The sequence below is a fragment of the Lissotriton helveticus genome, chromosome 1_1 (genome assembly GCF_964261635.1).
Source record: "Lissotriton helveticus chromosome 1_1, aLisHel1.1, whole genome shotgun sequence".
NCBI lineage: Eukaryota > Metazoa > Chordata > Amphibia > Caudata > Salamandridae > Lissotriton > Lissotriton helveticus.
The window spans coordinates 259,646,330-259,664,954 of NC_136057.1; the positions used below are offsets into that span (position 1 = coordinate 259,646,330).

At 42.5% G+C, this 18,625-nt stretch overlaps 1 protein-coding gene across 2 annotated transcripts in view; it reads left to right on the forward strand.

The window, feature by feature from the left end:
• Positions 1 to 18,625, forward strand: part of LOC144769196 (snaclec bitiscetin subunit alpha-like) — a 237,873-nt gene that overhangs the window by 54,961 nt on the left and 164,287 nt on the right. Inside the window, exon 1 of one of the 2 annotated variants that reach the window (XM_078653225.1) lies at positions 10,321 to 10,352. The exons of the other annotated variant lie outside the window; for it this stretch is intronic. The gene's annotated coding sequence lies outside the window, so the exon portion shown is untranslated. Of the gene's footprint in view, positions 1 to 10,320; positions 10,353 to 18,625 lie in introns of those variants that run through there. 2 annotated transcript variants of the gene reach the window in all.

Below are 18,625 nucleotides of genomic sequence, written 5' to 3' on the forward strand. Positions count from 1 at the left end.
GATGCAAACTCCGTTCCTTTTGCTCGAATCCCTGGAGTGAGGGATAGAGTAATTCCAAACACGAACAGGAGAATCTTCTTGATTCAAGAAGCACATATGGGATTAGGTTTAAGGCACCAGGAGATCATGAAATCTCTGAAAGAATTACTATCAGAATACTGGTGGCCGGGGATGAGCCTGCATAATCACAAATTTGCCATAAACTGTCAAAACTGCAACAGAGATCGCAGTTGCGAACGGGTCAAAGTATTGCCATGGCTCTTCGTATAGATAGCATAAGGCTATCTATACGCAAAATACAACAGGAGAAATGCATCCCATTTATGTTTAAGACTAGATTCACTTAAAATGTAGACACCAGCGATCGGCTGACGCCAGAACTGTTATAAAAGATTTGCGAGTCTTTATCAGCACATACTCAATAGGCTTGCTACATTCTGACCAGGGTCCTGCTTTTAGCTCTCGAGCTTATAAGGAGGACATGACCAGCATGGGCATTGCATTGCGGTACTCTTGTCCCTTCCATCCTGAGGGAAATGGGATTGTGGAAAGAAAAAAACGGGACATAAAGCAATCTATAACAGCGAGGGTATTAGGTTCGGGTAATGGGTGGGTCCAACATTTAACACGTGTCCAATGTAGTCTTAATAATCTGCCAAGAAATTCTCTAAAAGGTTTCAGTCCATACGAACTATTGTTCGGGACTAGAATGCATATTCAGGACCTTGATAGTCAGACTTCAGTGGTAGAAGAAAAATGCTTTGATATCAAAGATCGTTTGGCTATTTTACAGGACTTAAATGAAACAAGAAAAGGCCTGAGCAACGTAAGGTTAAAACAGCAACCAACAGCCACTGAAGATAAACCACCTGTCCCTGCAAGGCCTGTGTGGATTCCAAAGATTGGGGATCTGGTCAGAGAGAAGATCGCGGTGAAGAAGGAATTTGGGCCTTCTTACAGAAAAGCAGTACCTGTCTTAGCTGTCAGCGGAACAAGATCAGTTGTACTACCGCCCCTTGCTGGTAAAAAGGAGAACCGAGTTGTATCCATCGACCTGGTAAAACCACAATCATGTGGCCAATAATAAGTAGTAGGCCAAGTGGACTCCCAAGAAATAGCAGAGTACCAAAATTTGCTACAATACAAGAGGTTCAAACTGAGAGACTAACCACATTCGATAAACCTGCAGTAAATTAAAAAGGACTATGCAACAATGCCATGGAACTTGTGCTTCTTGAAACCCAAATTGCAACAGTTCGTCAAGAAACACCAGTCTACAACGATGTAGCCTCAGCATATGCTAATGAAACAAAAAATACAAAAGCAAATGAAAATCCGGAAGCGATTCCAACAATTGACAGAACTGCATCTGGCTACTTCATCAATTTCGATAACTTTTCCGAAGATCCAAGCGAACCTGACGAAACGCCAGCAACAAAATCTTTTAAAGACAAAGTAACTGAACTCTTTCATCAACTCAATGAAACCTATCTGATTTCTCTATGGATTGAATTTTGGATTGTGTTAGGTGTACTTTTCCTCCTGCTTTGGCTCATCATGGTTCTTTGTTTGGGAAAATTCATTGAGGGAAAATACAGTACAATGGACACAGCAAGTCAGAACATCAACTTGGTCCTAAAGCCACACAAGTCATCTCACATCGAGAAAAGAGAACTATCATCAGTGAATGTCACAGCCAATCCAATACCCGGTGGGGTAGCATGGGACAAAACTGATTATGAAATCTATGGCCCGGTTGAGCCCTTGAGATATCCACATCAATTCAAGGTTTCATTAAGTGACTTTGTAAAACCAAGTACATTCTCTGATGATTTGGACTTTGAAAGTATTAATGATATGATGTCAGATTTAGTAATGTCAGCAAAATTTACAGAACATGATTATTTTCATGGTTCATCAAATTATGAGGAAATATACTGCTACAACCACTTTGCACATCACTATTTGCATAAATCTGCTCAACCTAGAAATGTTTTTAGTTATAATCAATGGGAACATTGTGCAACTCCACCTAAAAGCAGTTCGAAAACATTCTGTGAGAAATTCCCAGGGTTTAACACAAGTGATGCAGAAACGTTTTATTTCAAAATGTTAAATAAGACAGGCATGAAAACAATGCTGACAAATACTAAATTGATCTATTCAGAAACATTTTATGAAAAAATGATTACATCTGGTTTTGATTTATGGAAAAACAACATTGAGACAAAAACCATCTGGGGAACCAAAGATTGGCAGGTCCAAGGTCTAGAAGCATTATTTAGAGCCTGCATGATCCCAGAACAAATAATATTCTTGAATGACACCATTCAACAGACTAATTGTCTTGGCCTAGCTAAGATAAAATACTTAACCAAACCGTCTATTCCAAAACCCATACCTGATAGTAATAGCACTACAGACATGGAGATGGACGTATCCCATATTATAAACCAAAACAGAACACATCCTGATTGGAAAAAATGGTTGATCTGGCCCACAGACACAAATAACTGTCAAGATAGATTCCTGAACAAAAAACAGGGGTTCAAAATGACCAGGCCAGACCCAAGATACTCCCAGAGACAACATCCAGGGATAGTTACAACATACAGTGTAGGGAAACTCCGCCTCGAATGGCTACAGAAATCCACACAGGCAGAAATTAAGCAACACTTGACTTTACTTAAAGACGGTGCTGACTTGCGTGATTTCATAATGGGACCACGCAAACAGCGTCAAAAACGTTTCATAGCGGCCGGTATATACGCTGCGTACAACGAAGCTTGGAAAGTAATGCCAATTGAAACAGCAGAGAAAATACGAGAAATTGATCGTATTAATTTGGAAAAATCCCTTTCTGTTGTGGACAATGGGTTAACGACTCTGTCCTCCAGAATATATTCACTGGACAGTATTGTATCATCTGCTATTGATATAATAGAGCAGGACTTAATAATGTTACAACATGGTCAGTCCCAATTACGTTCTATTGTACAGCTTGGCTGGACGTTGCAAAATCTGCGTTCAGGCTAAGTGCCATGGCGTTTAATCAACGTAACGTCATTATTTTCTATCTTTAACCTTACTGATAAACAAATCAGTTTGGCACAAAAAGGAGCAGACTATACGATTCTGAGCATTGAAAAACGTGAGAGATTACCATTGACAATGTCAGAAAGACCTGTCATTGAATGGATAATACACGGAATAATCACAATTCCGATAACAACTTTCCAATTTAAATACTGCCAAGAGTATATACCAGCGGACCAGCATGAAGGGTTGGGTAAAGGGTACATCAAGTCAACGTGGAAACTACCTTATACACACACATGTTATAGCAAAAAGAAACAGAATGTATTTCTTAGTGGTAAAAAATGTAAAAAATCACTAAGTGGTATACTTCTGTGTCAAGGTATTAACTTGCATGGGGCCTGTGAAGGGACTTCAAATAACCTTTCCTGTCACCAGCACGGCACACCTGCAACACAGATAGAGCAATTTTTTAGACGGCTTTCTAACGAGAGCTATATTCTAATAGTGGATCACAGCTGTTGTGGCTTGGTGCCAGGGAAAGCCTATCTCGTAAGCGTTAGTTCCATGGTCACTTGCTGTATGCAAGTATTGTATCCAAACAGCACTCCAGATACGGAGGCAACAATTTGGCCTTCTTTGAATATCTCTTCTATTCGAATTGATACTTTTAGCAGAATGAAGTCTGTTCTTTTACAGACAACTGTGCCCTTAACGTCATCAAAAGAAACGTATGATCTGCAAGTTGCAATGACGACGGCAGAGATACATACCCTTTTATCAACAAATTGCCCCGTGCATTTCGCAGAAATGCTAAGCCAAATCCTAAATATGTCAGATACCAGTGATATCCCACATGTATTTAAAACAATTTTTTCGGGACTGTTAACACCCTTCAAAACAGTTCTGGGCATTTTTCCTAATTTTGTCCATTCTATCTTTGGCGGCCTACCACTTCTTTTGGGACTCGTAGCAGGAATTTTATTTTTGATCCTTCTGCTCCGATATGGCAAGCCAAGTCGCAGACAAGACTCCAGCAACGATGGAAGAAACGATCCTAGCTATACGCTATCGGGACCGCATAACTAAAGTCCTTGGATTAGCCCGGCTAAGAGATCTGAATATGACCTGGTTTCTTTCATTCAGACCAATCTGGCAGAATTGTATCTTACCTGTGCTTCGATGTATGCTATGCGGAGAAGAATGCGTGTTGGACGTCTGTCTTACACTACCATCAGCAGTACCATTGGATACAGATACTTTGCTAAGTCCTGTAACGGCTCATGCATCGTGTTGTCCCCAGCGGCTACGGATTCTGATGACGGCATTCGTTGAGACTTCATCACTACGATTATGTGGCAATGAAGTACGAGATGAAAGCAGCATCACCCAGGTACGACCTTCTGTGAGCATTGCTGATCCTGACATCGATGATAGCAATCATTCTCACGACTGTACTGTTGCAGCATTTTCAAACTTGGTCGAACTTTCATCTGAAGCCGTAGACCAATTTTTTGCGAGTCTGTCTGAAATGATGTTTTCCCCTGAACAGAAAGAATAACTTTTTAGGCAACAAGCACACAGCGTTCCCTGAACTCGGAATTCGGCCTTCAGCTTTGATAAACAAAAGCTACTGAAAACATTTGGAACTGTTTTTACCTTGAAAGCGAAATTATTTTTTTCCCCCTTCCAAAATATTTACCTTTTTCTGGCACAGAGTACTCTGCTTGAAGTAGAACTATTCTTAGAGAACAGAGCTTCTATTATTAGGAACTCTAGAGACAATATATTACCTCAGCCTCTAGCACATTTACAGCATCTGTATTATTATGTGATGGAATGGTCTCAACCTTCTTTTCTGTATCAAGAGCCATTTCATGTGTAAATTTCGCAAATCATTCATGCTGATATATATATATGCATCCTTTTTACTGAATGATAACACTGCTTGAATAGCGTACAGTACCATTAATCATATTCGTGTATTTCGCATATACCATTTCAAATGCAAATATGTATTTTGGGGTGGGTTGGATTACACATGCACCTTTATATGTTTTCTATTGCTTAGTTTTAGTAATGATGGACATTATATCCTGGAGTGGGTATTGTGTTTTTATCTAGGACCCTAATCTGATATTCCTAATGTATGCCCTTATATGGCTATAATACATAATATCCTTATAAAGGCATAAGAATCATATCCATATTTAGTCATAGCCCGTGCAGTCACATTAAGCAAGGCTACTTCCCCGGACTCCTAGAAAGCACAACGAGTTCTCTAAACAAACCAAACCTCCAGCAACCTGGGAAATCCCCATTGCTTTTGTTTTGATTTCATCCTAGAACTCCTGAGAGCACTGTAAGAACGGCCAGTTCTTAGTGACATCTTTATTGACGTCTTATGTCCAACCTTACGTCAAACCCGGCACCTTTCAGGTATAAATATACCAACGTTGCCTTAAGCAAACACACGGTGGTGATTTTGGAGCAGAGCGGCTATCTACTTGCCTGAGAACCCAGCTGATGCGAGAGCCCACGGACGCCGCCCCTCCTCTTTGACGCACTGAGAGAGACGCTGTATTTTCTCCTGCCGAGAAATTCAGCTCCGGTGTTTCCAGATACCCTCGCGGGTTACTGGGATATCGAGTCCTGAAAGAGAGATACAAGACCTCCTGCTTTCTATTACCCAGGTACGGAGCTGACTAAACCCTTAAAGAGAATTCTTGAGTCAGATTCTTGGCAAAACAAACTTAACTTAAACTGCTACTTACTTACTCCTTCCCACGTATTAGGCTTAGGTCAGGTACACCGGGGTAGGCGTATTTAGAAGCACCAGTTGAGTACCTTAGTCAATGTATATATGTATGTATATATTTTATCTATTCTAAAGTATCATATGGCTAAGAAACCATATCAATGCTTTTACAGTATTATTTTATAATCCTCCTTTTACTGTACGCACTTTACTTTACTATGAGTATTGCAATTGTGGCAATTGATTTCTCTTGCATGAGAAAGAAGACTGCTCAATAAATTACACCTTTTATTGAAAACACCCGTCTCTCTTTTCTCTGCACTCTGGTGAAACTAAGTATGCACAATTGACTGAGCGAAATAACTGTCTATTGTTTTCACACGACTCTAGAGATACACTCTTATTCTGAGGGAGCAAAGTTGTCATGTTTTATGGTTGTCAGAAGCTAATCCCTTCTTGTCTATCCAGGGAGGTTAAACTCCTCCTCGTTTATTCGAGAAAGTTTCTAGTGACCTCTGAGCTAGCTGGCAAACCTTAAGTCTAATATAGTCAGTAGAGACCTAGTCGACCTCAGTCCTACGTCTACACTGCTGTTTATTTTATTCCAATGCGCAGAGCCTATTGGGAATATAGGAACTACACTACAAGGAATTCTCTTGGATTTTTTCGGGCATGGGGCCTCATTAACCAGCCCATTGCGCTGCCGGGGCACCAGCAGCGCAATGGGCCCGCCCATAGTTACAATGCCATGTAAAGTCACCCTGCGTGACTTTACATGGCCTTGTAAATATGAGTCCCTTTCACGTATTACTCTGTGTGTAAGGGACTTTCCATGGGTATTGCTGTGCTTGTTCCCAAGTAACATCAATGGAACCTGACCAACTCCCAAATATAAAACGTTCTGTAAAGCTGGGAATGTGTCCAAATCCTGTGCCTCCACATTGGAGGCTTAGGAGAGGCACAACCACATAAACAGTATCTTTATTTCTCCTTATTTGTTCCTCTGTCTATGCGTGCTGCATTCTACAGCATGCATAAAAAGAGGAAAATGCCATCAATGATTGTTTTTGTGCAGGAAGTTGTCATCCCAACATTGCAGGCACCCATGCCACATGACTAAAAGGTTGTCTGCGTTAGCGCATGGCTGATGTTTGTGCACGGGTGCAGGAGTGAATGACAGGAATACGCCTTATATTGTAGATAAGTTGCATTCCAGCCCTTTTATTTTGATGCACAGCAGCACAACAGGAAGTCTTGCTGCACTTTCGAGCGTCAAACTATTGTAATGAGGCCCTTGGTTAGTAACTATTTGGGTCCAAGGGCCTAAGATATTTGTCTAATTCTGGTATCAGGCTTGTTTTGATATTTAGCACCTGCTGTTTTGTAATGAAGAAAGAGGTAGATATTTCTCTGCTTACTAATACTCATTTTTACCAAACTTGCAAAAATGTAAAGATTGTAGTAACTTGTTCCGATTCAAACTCGTGACCTTTCAATGATGCAAAAAGGTAGATCTTTGTTAGTGCACTCATAGCTTGTCTTCTTAGTCCCTTTGGTGAAGTCCTAAATACCACTCTCTTCTGTTGCTTTTTCAAGAAATTCTTCTTGGACCCACATGTTCAATGCTTAGCTGTGATGTTTCGTACTGGGGGTTCATCAGTAGTCTTAAACCTCATTCTTTCAAGGCAATTATTTATCAGTCTGATAGCTGGTCACATCACAGATCTAGTAGATTTTAGGGGAAGTTTCTGTGGCATCCTTGTGACAGGACTGAAATGTTGAGACTTATGACTGATGGATGGGAATATATATGCAAGGGTGCTGTGGAATTATTTGAGGAATAGGAGAGATGGTGGCCCCCCCAAAATGCTAAACCTCTTGGTGACTGTATGAAGGCAATGATCTCAGATTCAGCAGTACACCGATTAATACAATGATCCGTATACTGTGATCCATGTCCAAATGTAGGTGCAGTGGTCTAAGTAGGCAATGACTTGCAACCATGAACTTTGGTATCCATTGTTTTACCCGCTATAGGAAAACCAAGCGCCGAGGTTAAGCAGAGATAAACTGCAGCAGTGTTTGACATAAGGAAATGACACCAGTTAAATTGAAGCAGTTTAGCTGAAGGATGTGTCAGAGCTTGGGCAAGAGTGTGACCTTTTAAACTGTGCATAGTGGTACAGGGCACTAGTACTCGAATTCCAGGAAATTTGACATACAAAAAAAATAACAATTAATGACGATTGTCTGAGAAAACTTTTCTCTGTGTGTCTGTGCAGGAAACTGGCTCTGTATATACTATACCAAGTTAAGGTACAGTGTGGACAGAGTCAAGTGGATCCCCAAAGGTAGGCAGAGGTTAAAGTAGATATTACCTTACTCTCTATTTGTGGTAGTGTTGGCGAGCACTAAGGCCTTATCAGAGGGCAGAGCTAAACATCTATTGTACACACTCCAACCCAGGCCTGGTACAGGCGAGTATGAAAATACTTTGCACACATATACAATTTAAATACAGTTCAGAAGCAATGATTTTGTGTACAGTAGAATTACTTGGTATTTTCAGATAATCAGTCTTACTGTACAATTTACTTTTCATACACAGCCAGGTATCTCTAGATGTCAGGCTGGTGCATGCCCTGAGGGAAGGATAGAGGAGTCAATGCATTTGGCGAACTCAACACAGGCTTACAGTTTACTCATGAGCCACATTTTGTTCTGAGAAGGCAGAACCTTGTTTACGGGTTGTGGGTGAGATTGGGTCAAAGGAGCACTTAAGTCGCACCAGCAGCGGCACAGAGGTGGCCGGGTGCAGAGTGCAGGGACCACACGTTAGCCAACGGGCTAAGCATGGCCATGGGCATGTAGGACTGTGGCAGGCAGGCCACCAGATTAGGCAAACAAGAACTCCTTGGGTCGGGGTCAGCACTGAGGCCAAATGGCCAACACAAGAACTACACCGCCAGGGGCAACGAGGAGGCCAGATGAAGGGTGCAGTCTTGGCTGAAGCTACACACTCGGTCGGGGGTCCCTTGGAGTCAGTCATCGGCTGATGAGGTGAATGGGGTCTTTGGGAGTAGTCTTCTTGTGACTCTAATGATCAGAGATGGAGTCAGTCGGACAGTTGCGGTCAGTCTTTCTGGACCGCTTCGGTTACAAAGCCGGTCAAGGGGTCGTCTTCAGTCGCGGTTGAGGGAGATCTGCCAGTTCTTGGCTGCAGGATGGGTTTAGGAGCTTGCTGGGGTTCAGGGGTCACTGGGATCCAGGATAGGATCACTAGCTGGACCTCCTTAAGGTGTTGGTACACTCTGCCTCGGAGCGCTCAGCCAGGACACTAGATTTAGGTCGTTTTTCAGGGGGCATCAATAAGATGCCCTCTGAGTGCATTTTTTATTAAATCCCATACTGGCATCAGTGTGGGTTTAATGTGCTGAGAAGTTCAGTATACATCTTTCCAGTTTTTAGTAAGGCCATGGTGCTGTGGAGTTCGTAAAAAACTCCCTTAGCATATACTTGTTATGTCATTACTGCACTTACACTATGTAAGAATTGACTTAGACACTGTATGGGTACATGGACCTTGCACCTGCACCCTCACCACTGGTATAGTGCATTTAGCTAGGGGGGTGACTTACCTATGCTACGGCAGTGGATTTTATTCATGGCACACAGGGATGTGGGCCATGTTGACTCCTCACTTTTGTTCTACACTAAAAAACATGCAGCCTGCAATGTTAGTGTGTGTGAGTAAAGGTATAGAGTCTCTAAGGGTGGCACAACAAGGGCTGCAGCCCTGAGTGGCCTTCCCTTGTCATAAGTGCCCTTTGTACCTAGGGTACCTTTTACAAGTGACTTACATGTAGCCAGAGAGTTGACTATTCGGTTTTGCAACAGTACAGTTTTTAGGGAAGGAACATAGGCCCTGGGTACCTGGTTGGCAGGAACCCAGGGCACACTTAGTCAAAGCACATCAACATCAGGCAAAAAGTGGGGGCGGCCATGCAAAAAGGGGCACTTTTCTACAGTGTGGTTCTCACATTCATTCTCACCCTGCAAGACAATGCTTCTTTTTGTACATACACCAATGCCTATATAACAGATTTATTGTGAGACATCAAGGAAATGTCAGTTTGGGATTTAGGAAAATCCTCTTCATCACGGAGAAAGCTTACAGTCTTCTGAAGAGGAAGTAATGGCAAGAAGGGGTCATTGTACGGTTACGGCTTAAGTACTTAGGAATATAAGGCATTTTGTATTCCAGGAAGTGCAAATAAATGGTCACTTGAACTTCTATTCGCAGGTCATAAACTCTGGAACTGGCCTTACCTCACCTGACTGATTTATGTATCACAGCTGTCATTGCCTATACAAAATGAACAGTGATTGAATGTATGTTCTGGTTAAGGAGCAGGGGATTGAGCAAAGAAGGAGGAAGTAGTTACAGGTAGTGCTCAGGACTGTAAATACAAGAGGGCATAAATACCTGAAGATCAAATGAGCTCTGAGACTAAGGGTTGCTGAGCTCTTCTGAAGTCAACACTACTTAGGCAACTCGGTAAGTCTGTCGTCTTTGTGGGAGTGTGGCCATCAGGCTATCTGTATGCATGTCTGACTTTTAAACGGACCCAAAACCCATTGTCTTTTTTACTCAGAGTACCACAAGACTGCTTGGTATGCCTTGTTAAGCCTCATGGTGGGATGAATTTTGGTCCAGGTCTTGCTGGTCTGCTCCAGTAGGAAAATTCCATCCTTAAAAAGAACTTGGCTTAGAAATTGTCATGTATTTACGCAAACCTTAGCAAATGTTTACCAGTGTTTCAGGGATGGTCTCCATTCGTAAGACAAAAAAGATTGTAATGTTTTATTGCAAAAAGGATTTTTTGGGGGCTGTGAAATTGATGTGAACTGAAGGGATAAGGAGTGACACATGAGGAAATGGTCCTGAAGGATGACTAATGAGGAGTAAGTACTCAACAACGAAGAGTGATTGATGGGTAGTTATAAGTGAGGAATCGGTGCTGAGGGATGAGGTATGAGGCATAAGGACTCAGGGATGAGAAATGATGGATAAGCATTAAGGAATGTGGGGTGAGGAGTGACAACTGAGAAATGAGGGATAAGGAATGAGGGTTAAGGAAAGAGGAGTGAATGATGATGGATGAGGATGACTTAATACTGATGCTGTGCCAGACTCTACAACAGCAAATTGTATATGTATATCACTCGCTCCAAGCTTACCACTATTGGCTCTCCTCATCAGAGGTTTTATAAGCATCATTAACATGCATTTTAACTCTGACTAGATTTTATTCTGGAAAGGTATTTGGAAAAACACTGTTCCCAATGCGACAGAGAACCGTCCCCACCAAAACCATCAACCTCATTTACAGGTGGGCAGACCTCATGTATTCCATCAACAAACCCCCTGCTGGCTCCATCAATGAAATACTTTTTCCAATGGCCTGATGGAGTAGAGGCAATATGATAGGGCTGATGTGATTACATCAACCAGCTCCTGTGGCCAGACAGTCACCAGCGTTCACTGAGGCTTTTTATGGGTGCTAGGTGAGTTTTGGGTATGCTGGGCAAAATAGCTCTCTGGCAGTCAAATCTACCAAGGGCCAACAATTAAATGACATCATTTGATGCCTTGCTCAGGAAGGATGGGTTAGAGCTCATGGATAACGTGTCAGTGGTAGTTTGGATTTTTCACAGCACGGTTAATTTGGTCATTAACGTTCATCCTCCTACTCAGAGTGAAACGAAAGGATTTGACATTCTTATCGATTGAAGCCACCAATCAAGGAGATCTTTGGAATGGACTCCCTCTTGAGTAGGCATGACACTTGAATTTAGAGCTAGGTGTTCAGCTTAATGGTGGTATGACATGTCATAGTATTGTATGAGAGCACCAAAAGGTTCACTGTAGAAATATGAACAAGGTGGGGGCTTGCAATAAACTTTGAGGGACCCCTTGAGGGACAGCTACAAGTTTTGATTGAGCACAGTTCATCTGAATCCTTGGCAATATTTTGGTGTGAGAACGAGGATGTTCTGTATTGTAGGATATACATTGAAAGTCATAAACATTGAATAATTCCCACACAACCCACGTGGACCCCGAAAAACCTTCATTAATATATATATCTAACTTTAGGAAAAATGAATTTTAAGATGTGCATCGCTGAAAATTCTTTATCATAAAGTCTCAGTGTAGTTTGTTAGGGCCATATGTATCAATATACAGTTTTGCGATTCCTAAATAGCGATTTTTAAGGAATCGCTATTTAGAAATCGCAAAATGGTATCTATGTAGGAAATCGCTTCTTTTTAGCGATTCCTTAACATTCCTAAATTGCGATTAGCAAACTGCTAATCGCAATTTTCCCATTCATTTCTATGGGCCAGGAGGCCCATAGGAATGAAGGGGAAATTTGCGATTAGCAATTTGCTAATCGCAAATTGCGAATATTTTCAAGGGTGCAGGGGTGTCACAAGAACACCCTGCTGCACCCCTGAAAATGACATGTTTGGGTATATGGCGCACATAGATGCCCTAAGGGCATGTATGAGCGTCATATGGCACCTTTGGATTTTAAAAAAATTGCTTTTTGAAAAGAATTCGCAACTTACCACCAACTAGAAGTTGGTGGTAAGTTGTGAATCCTTATGGGCATTTTTGCATTGATTTTTCTTTGATACATTGCATTTAAGGAATCGCAAAATTTGCGATTCCTTAAGTGCAATCGCAAAATAAGGAATGGCAAATTTTGCGATTCCTTATTTTGATGCAAAAATGTTTCATACATACCATTTATCAAATTAGCATTCACAAAGGCCAAAATTCAGCGAATTTCGGCCTTTGCGAATGCTAATTTGCTTGACACATATGGCCCTTAGTGATGTATTTTGCTTCTGAATGCTGTAGAATAATTGTTGAATAAACTGTAACATAGTCTTTAAATGCTCAACCCGTTGTCATGGAAGAAAGGTAGTCTGTGTACAAAAAAATGCAGCCTGATAAGTGCATCATCACTTATTTCCAAAATGGGCAGAGATACCACCAAATAAGTCAGATAAAGGTTTTAAAGTTCAAATATACTTTAGTGAAGTAGTTTCCCCCATTGTACACTTGCAACATTTATAAAGTTAAATATTATTTTTTCAAAGTAGTAAATTGGAATTTGGAAAGATGATCAAGGAAATTGTTAATAGTCACAGCTTTATCCCTTACTCTTTTAACGGGGTTGCCAGACTCCTGCATACACGGTGGCAGCCCTGGAGAATCCCACACCGGGGCAAAGTTTGAGTAGTAGTGTAACCCGACTTTCTTTTTGATCTGCACCCAGTTTGTTATAACGGACTGTAAAGTCTTTAATCTGACTTTCTTGAAGTATTTCGTTTCTCCAAATTTAAATAGAAATCCATCCAATGGGATATCCACCCCTCCTAACCTAGCCCTAAACATAGCCCCCATAGATGATGTTGCTGGAGTTTTAAGAAGCATCCTGGAATAGGTCAACTGAAAGGCCCATGCGTAGTATAGCAAGTCTGGCAATGCTAGCCCTCCCTTTTCCCTCCTCCTTCTCAACTTCTTCCAAGTCAACCTAACTGTTTTATAGTTCCAAATAAATGAATTTATCTCTCGTTGGCATTTTTCCAATTTTTTTCGGTCAAACGTCAAAGGAATAGAATTAAATATAAAAGTAAACTTTGTAAGGATGGACATTTTAACTAGGTTTGTTCTGCCAAAGATGGAGAGTGGCAGAAACGACCAAGATTTTAAAAGTTTCCTACACTCCGAGGCAACCCGATCTAAATTTGTCTGTGCCAAATTACCTATTTCTTCAGTGATACGTATTCCCAGGTATCTCTTAGATGTTGCAACTGATAGTTGTACATTAGGGACGTTCCAACACATAATCTCTGTTTTACTGGCATTGATGTCATAGCCAGAGATTTGCCCAAACTCCTCTGCCTTTTTAATTACAATTGGGAAAGCTCTCTGCGGGTCTGATGTATAAACCAAAATATCATCCGCATAAAGAGCTATCCGTTTCTCCCACTCACCAAATGCGAAAGGGGAAATATCTACTTCCTCTCTCAAAACTTGGGCAAACGTCTCAATGTAAAGGTTAAATAAGAGGGGTGAGAGCGGGCACCCCTGTCTGGTGCCTCTAGTCATTTTTATCGGACCTGTTAAAGCGCCATTAACCAGCAATCTACCCGTAGGAGCCCTATACAATTTCTTGATGGTCCGACAAAAGGCCTCCCCCAACCCAAACCTTTTCATCACCTCCACCAGATAGGGCCAGTTGACCCTATCAAAGGCTTTGGTGGCGTCTAAAATCAGAGTGGCCAGTGGAAGAGAAAATGTAGTTGCGATATCGTTCGCCCCCACCAAATCTCGAGTGTGATTAGCCAGCTGGTGCCCCCTTATGAAGCCCCTTTGATCTGAGTGGATTATTGAACCAATTACCTCCCCCAATCTAGTTGCCAAGATAGATGTAAAAATCTTGTAATCATTGCTTATGAGGGAAATTGGCCTATAGGATCCACACTCCAAAAGATTTTTACCTGGCTTTGGGATGAGAACGATTGTGGCTTCATTCCAGGAATCAGGTGGATTTTCCCTCTCATAAGAATGCCATTAAAAAGTGTTGTCAATGCTGGAACTATGGCAGAGCCTAACCCCCAATATAGTTCCCCGGGTAGCCCAACAGGACCCGCCGCTTTCCCCTCCAGGTGACTGATCGCTTTTCCTACCTCTTCCTCTGAGATCTCTCTCTCTAAATAGACCCTTTGTGGTGTTTGCAGGGACGGCATGGCAATGTTGTCTAGCCACCTACCCCTGGCCTCCGGGTCGTCCCTGACCTCTTCCTTGTAAATATCTTGAAAACATTCTTGAAAAGCGGACCCTATCTCTCGATCCGAGCTTCTAATAGTGGTCTCTCCTTCGCGTTTTATCTCTTTATTGTACTTTCTTGCCTGTTCTGCTTTAACTTTCCATGCAAGGACCTTTCCCGCTGCTTCCCCAAATTCAAAATGCGAGATTTTGCTGGCCTCCCATCTCTTAGTTAAACGTACTTGTAATATGGTTTCTAGCTGACCTCTTAGGTTGGCCTGTTTTTCTGCCACACCCAGGGATGCCATAACGGAACCCAACTGCTGGTCTATTTTGGCCAGTTCCTGCTCAATGTTTTGGATTTTCTCCCGATACAATTTCCTACTATGAGTGGCTCTGTTGGTTATACAACCCCTCATATAAGCCTTCATGGCATCCCAGACTATGTTAATGTCTGCCGAGTACAAATTTAGTTCCAGAAAGAACTTTGCCTCCGATAACAAAACATTTGTTTCCTCCTCTTCTAGTAGGATCGTGCGGTCGAAAGACCAGGATGATTCTTTCTTATAATTAACCCTTTGGAGGTCGAATGTAATAGCCATATGATCTGACATGTGTGAGGGGAGGTAATCCAACCTCGTAAGGGAGTCTTTTAAGTTATAGCTAAAAAAAGCATAATCAATTCTTGATTTATGTTTATACTTCAAGCTTTGAAAGGAAACCCCCAATTTATTTCCTGCCCTTTCCCTCCATACGTCAGCTAGACCCAGGTTTTTCATTATATCCAACAGAGCCACCCTTGATTTAGATGAAACAACAGCTCTTGAATTAGAGGACTTATCTAATAGAGGGTTAAGCACAATATTGAAATCGCCGGCCCAGATAACTGGATCCTGAGAGAGTATAAGATGGTTCTGGATTAGTTTCAAATGGGAGGGGTCATCTTGATTCGGCCCATAGTATCCCACCAGCGTCAAAGGTGTACTCTCCACTATTATTCTCGAAATTAGCCATCTCCCGCTATGATCTTCCTTACAATCCAGAATTTGGACTTTTAATCAGTTTTTTGAAAATTATTAGTATCCCTCTAATATTAGCTGTTTGGTCCGTGCATAGAAATGTTTCTACCCATCTTTGTTGCCTTAAAATCTCACCAACCTCTACTTTAAGTAAATGTGTCTCCTGAATGACAATGACCTGCACAGGGTAGTCTCTCAAATATTGTAGGATTTTATGCCTTCGGCTCCTTACACGCAGGCCATTGACATTCCAGGATAAAAAATTAATGGAGATCATCTTTTTTCTTCCCTTCCTTCCTTCTCCCTTTTGGCCATCTCCCTACATTTTTTTCCCTGTCATAGGAACAGCATTGCCAAGAACTTGGATGTACCAATTATCTAATGATAGAGGACTTATAGGACAGACTAACTTTCTAGCCTTTATGAGGTCTGGCTCCTGAGGAATTTTATTGCTTTACCCCATCCCCCCTGTGCCCCCCTACTTCCCCCCCACCCCTGGAAAACCCCTCCTTCCTTACTCTTGCCGAATGTATGGCAAGGTTTACGTGTCACCCCCATCCCGCTCCCTCATACCCTACTGTACCCTCTTTTCCTCACGGTTTAAAGTGTTTAGTAGTAGTAAATTATGGTCAATAATATATGCCGGTTCAAAATCTTCTCCCTTGGACCCCCTTACTGCTACATGTACTACCTCGAGAAAAAAAAGAGAGAAGAAGCAGGAAACAGGGAGAGCTACTCCTGTGGAAAAAAGAAAAGAAAAGAAAAGCGTCGAGCTGATACCGTATAGATAGATACAGTTTATCTTACTGTCTCATCTCTCTCTATTATGTGTTATGTCTTATAAATATAAACTTTGTTTAGAGCTCAAACTAAAATTACCAATTATCTATAGAAAGGGAAAGATGCAAAAACATCCAACTAGCCCAGGCTGTTAGCTCCCCCCTTGAACTCTCCCCCATTTTCCCTAGAAATTTGTCCGCTTCAAGGGGGGATCGGATATTGTGCATCTTATTATTGTACATTACCCGCAGAAAAGCGGGAAACCGCATCTGGACCGTGGCCCCAGCTGCCCTGAGCTTTTCCATCCTCAGACCCAGCTCCCATTGCCGGTCTAATATGACTTTGGAGAGATTTGACCTGATTTCGCACAGAAAGTCGGGTCCCTTAAGTGTCTTTGCCTTTAGAGCAAGATTCAAGATTTTTTCTTTCAAAGTATAAGTTTGAAAATTTACCAAAATCTTTTGTGGTTTAGTTCTCCCAGGATTGAGGCGAAAAGGATCTCGGTGGATCCGTTGGATATCTCTTTCCAATAGTTCGACTGTCTAATCTAATTTTAAAGAGTCCTTCAGTAGCGAGATCACAAAAGCTTTTAAGTCACCCCCCTCTCTTTCTTCGGGGATTTTCAATATCCGCAAATTGTTCCTTCTAGAGAGGTTCTCAAGCGACTCGACCCTCTACTTCATAGCTTCTCCTTCCCTCCGCAGTGTTTGGATCTTACACTGAGCCGCCTCCAAATTCGCTTTTATGGACCCAACCTCTCCCTCCAAACTCTCTGTTCTCTCGAACAGTCCATCCACTTTTCTTTCCAATATTTCGCAGGCAGCTCCTATTTCGGTTTGGTTTGCCTTAGATATTGCAAAATCACTCCTAATCTCCTCCCTCATGGCAGACATAGCAATCAGGATAGTTTCAATAGAATTGTTTGACTCCCCCCCCCCCGCCCTGTCCCCCATTCGGTTATCTGGGATAGAGTTTATTCCCCCCTTATCCTGGACATGGTTTACTTCGATATTATCGTTAATGGTACTGGGAGGGGCAGAAGTAGAGGTATAATTGGAGGCTGGGATAGAATTAGGGGTAGAAATAAGAGAAGCAGAGTGAGAGGGGAGAGCAGGGGGGAGCTGGGGAACCGGTGCCCCTAGAGCAAGAGCCTGTGAAGGCGAGGGCAGTACTGGGGTAAGGGACTTTGATCCTGCAGAAAGATCAGGCTGACTGAGTTCAGCCATACCTGCCCGATTAATTGGGTTACCGGACTTCTCGGAGTTGATAGCCAAGACCTGGGGTAGCACTTTGAAAAAGGAGCGAAGTGATGGGGTAACTCGCTCTGCACTATTTAATGTACTCTTATCCTTGCCCTTTCTCCTTTTTCCAATCTCCTTATTCACATGACCTCCTTTACCCTTATCTCTGGAATTATCTAAATCACAACCACCATCAGCCTTATCTTTAGCTAAACTAGAAATCTTAGGGGGATTCAACACCTCGATATCACTTTGACCGTTTTTTGCGCCTGTTTTTGCGCCACGTGCACCCTTTCCTCTTCCCTGTCTTTTCCCTTTATTTTTTACGGGTATGTCCCCGAAAAGTTGCTTTTTTATGGATCTAGCGCCTACTCTCCCTTCCTCTGGCTCTCCCTCAACCTCCCTGTTCCCCTCTGTATTGCTCAGCCCTTTGTTAGTAGCAGGTACCGTGGGGCTTACTGTGGGGTCTATTTTACCTTGGAGGTTCACTGTTGCAGTCTTTGCCCCCCCTCCCGCATCCCCCGTCAAACCTTTCTGCAGGAGCCCGCGAGCCGCCACCCTGCGACCTCTCCTTAGCTCCACGGCTGCTTGTCTCCACTTCGGAGAAGTGTGGCTCAATGGTTAGAGCGGCAGACCCTGATGCAGAGGTCTAGCCCGGGACCAGGGTTCAATTCCCCGCCTCGGCGGGTCTTGGGCTCAAAATTCCACTGACCTGATAATTCTCGCCTCAGTGCCTATTCCAATCATGGAGTCCCACTCTGCAACTCTGGGCAATAGCTTGCTTAATCTCCACAACGGCCCCCACAATGCTAAGGATGCCTGGCCTCCACCTTGGGGGGTGCCCAGGAGTGGACACCTCACAGGGAAAGCCAGGATGGGTTCCACAGCGGTATTCGTACAAGCGCCTTGAGACCCTTGCGGGTGAGTAGTGCGCTATACAAGT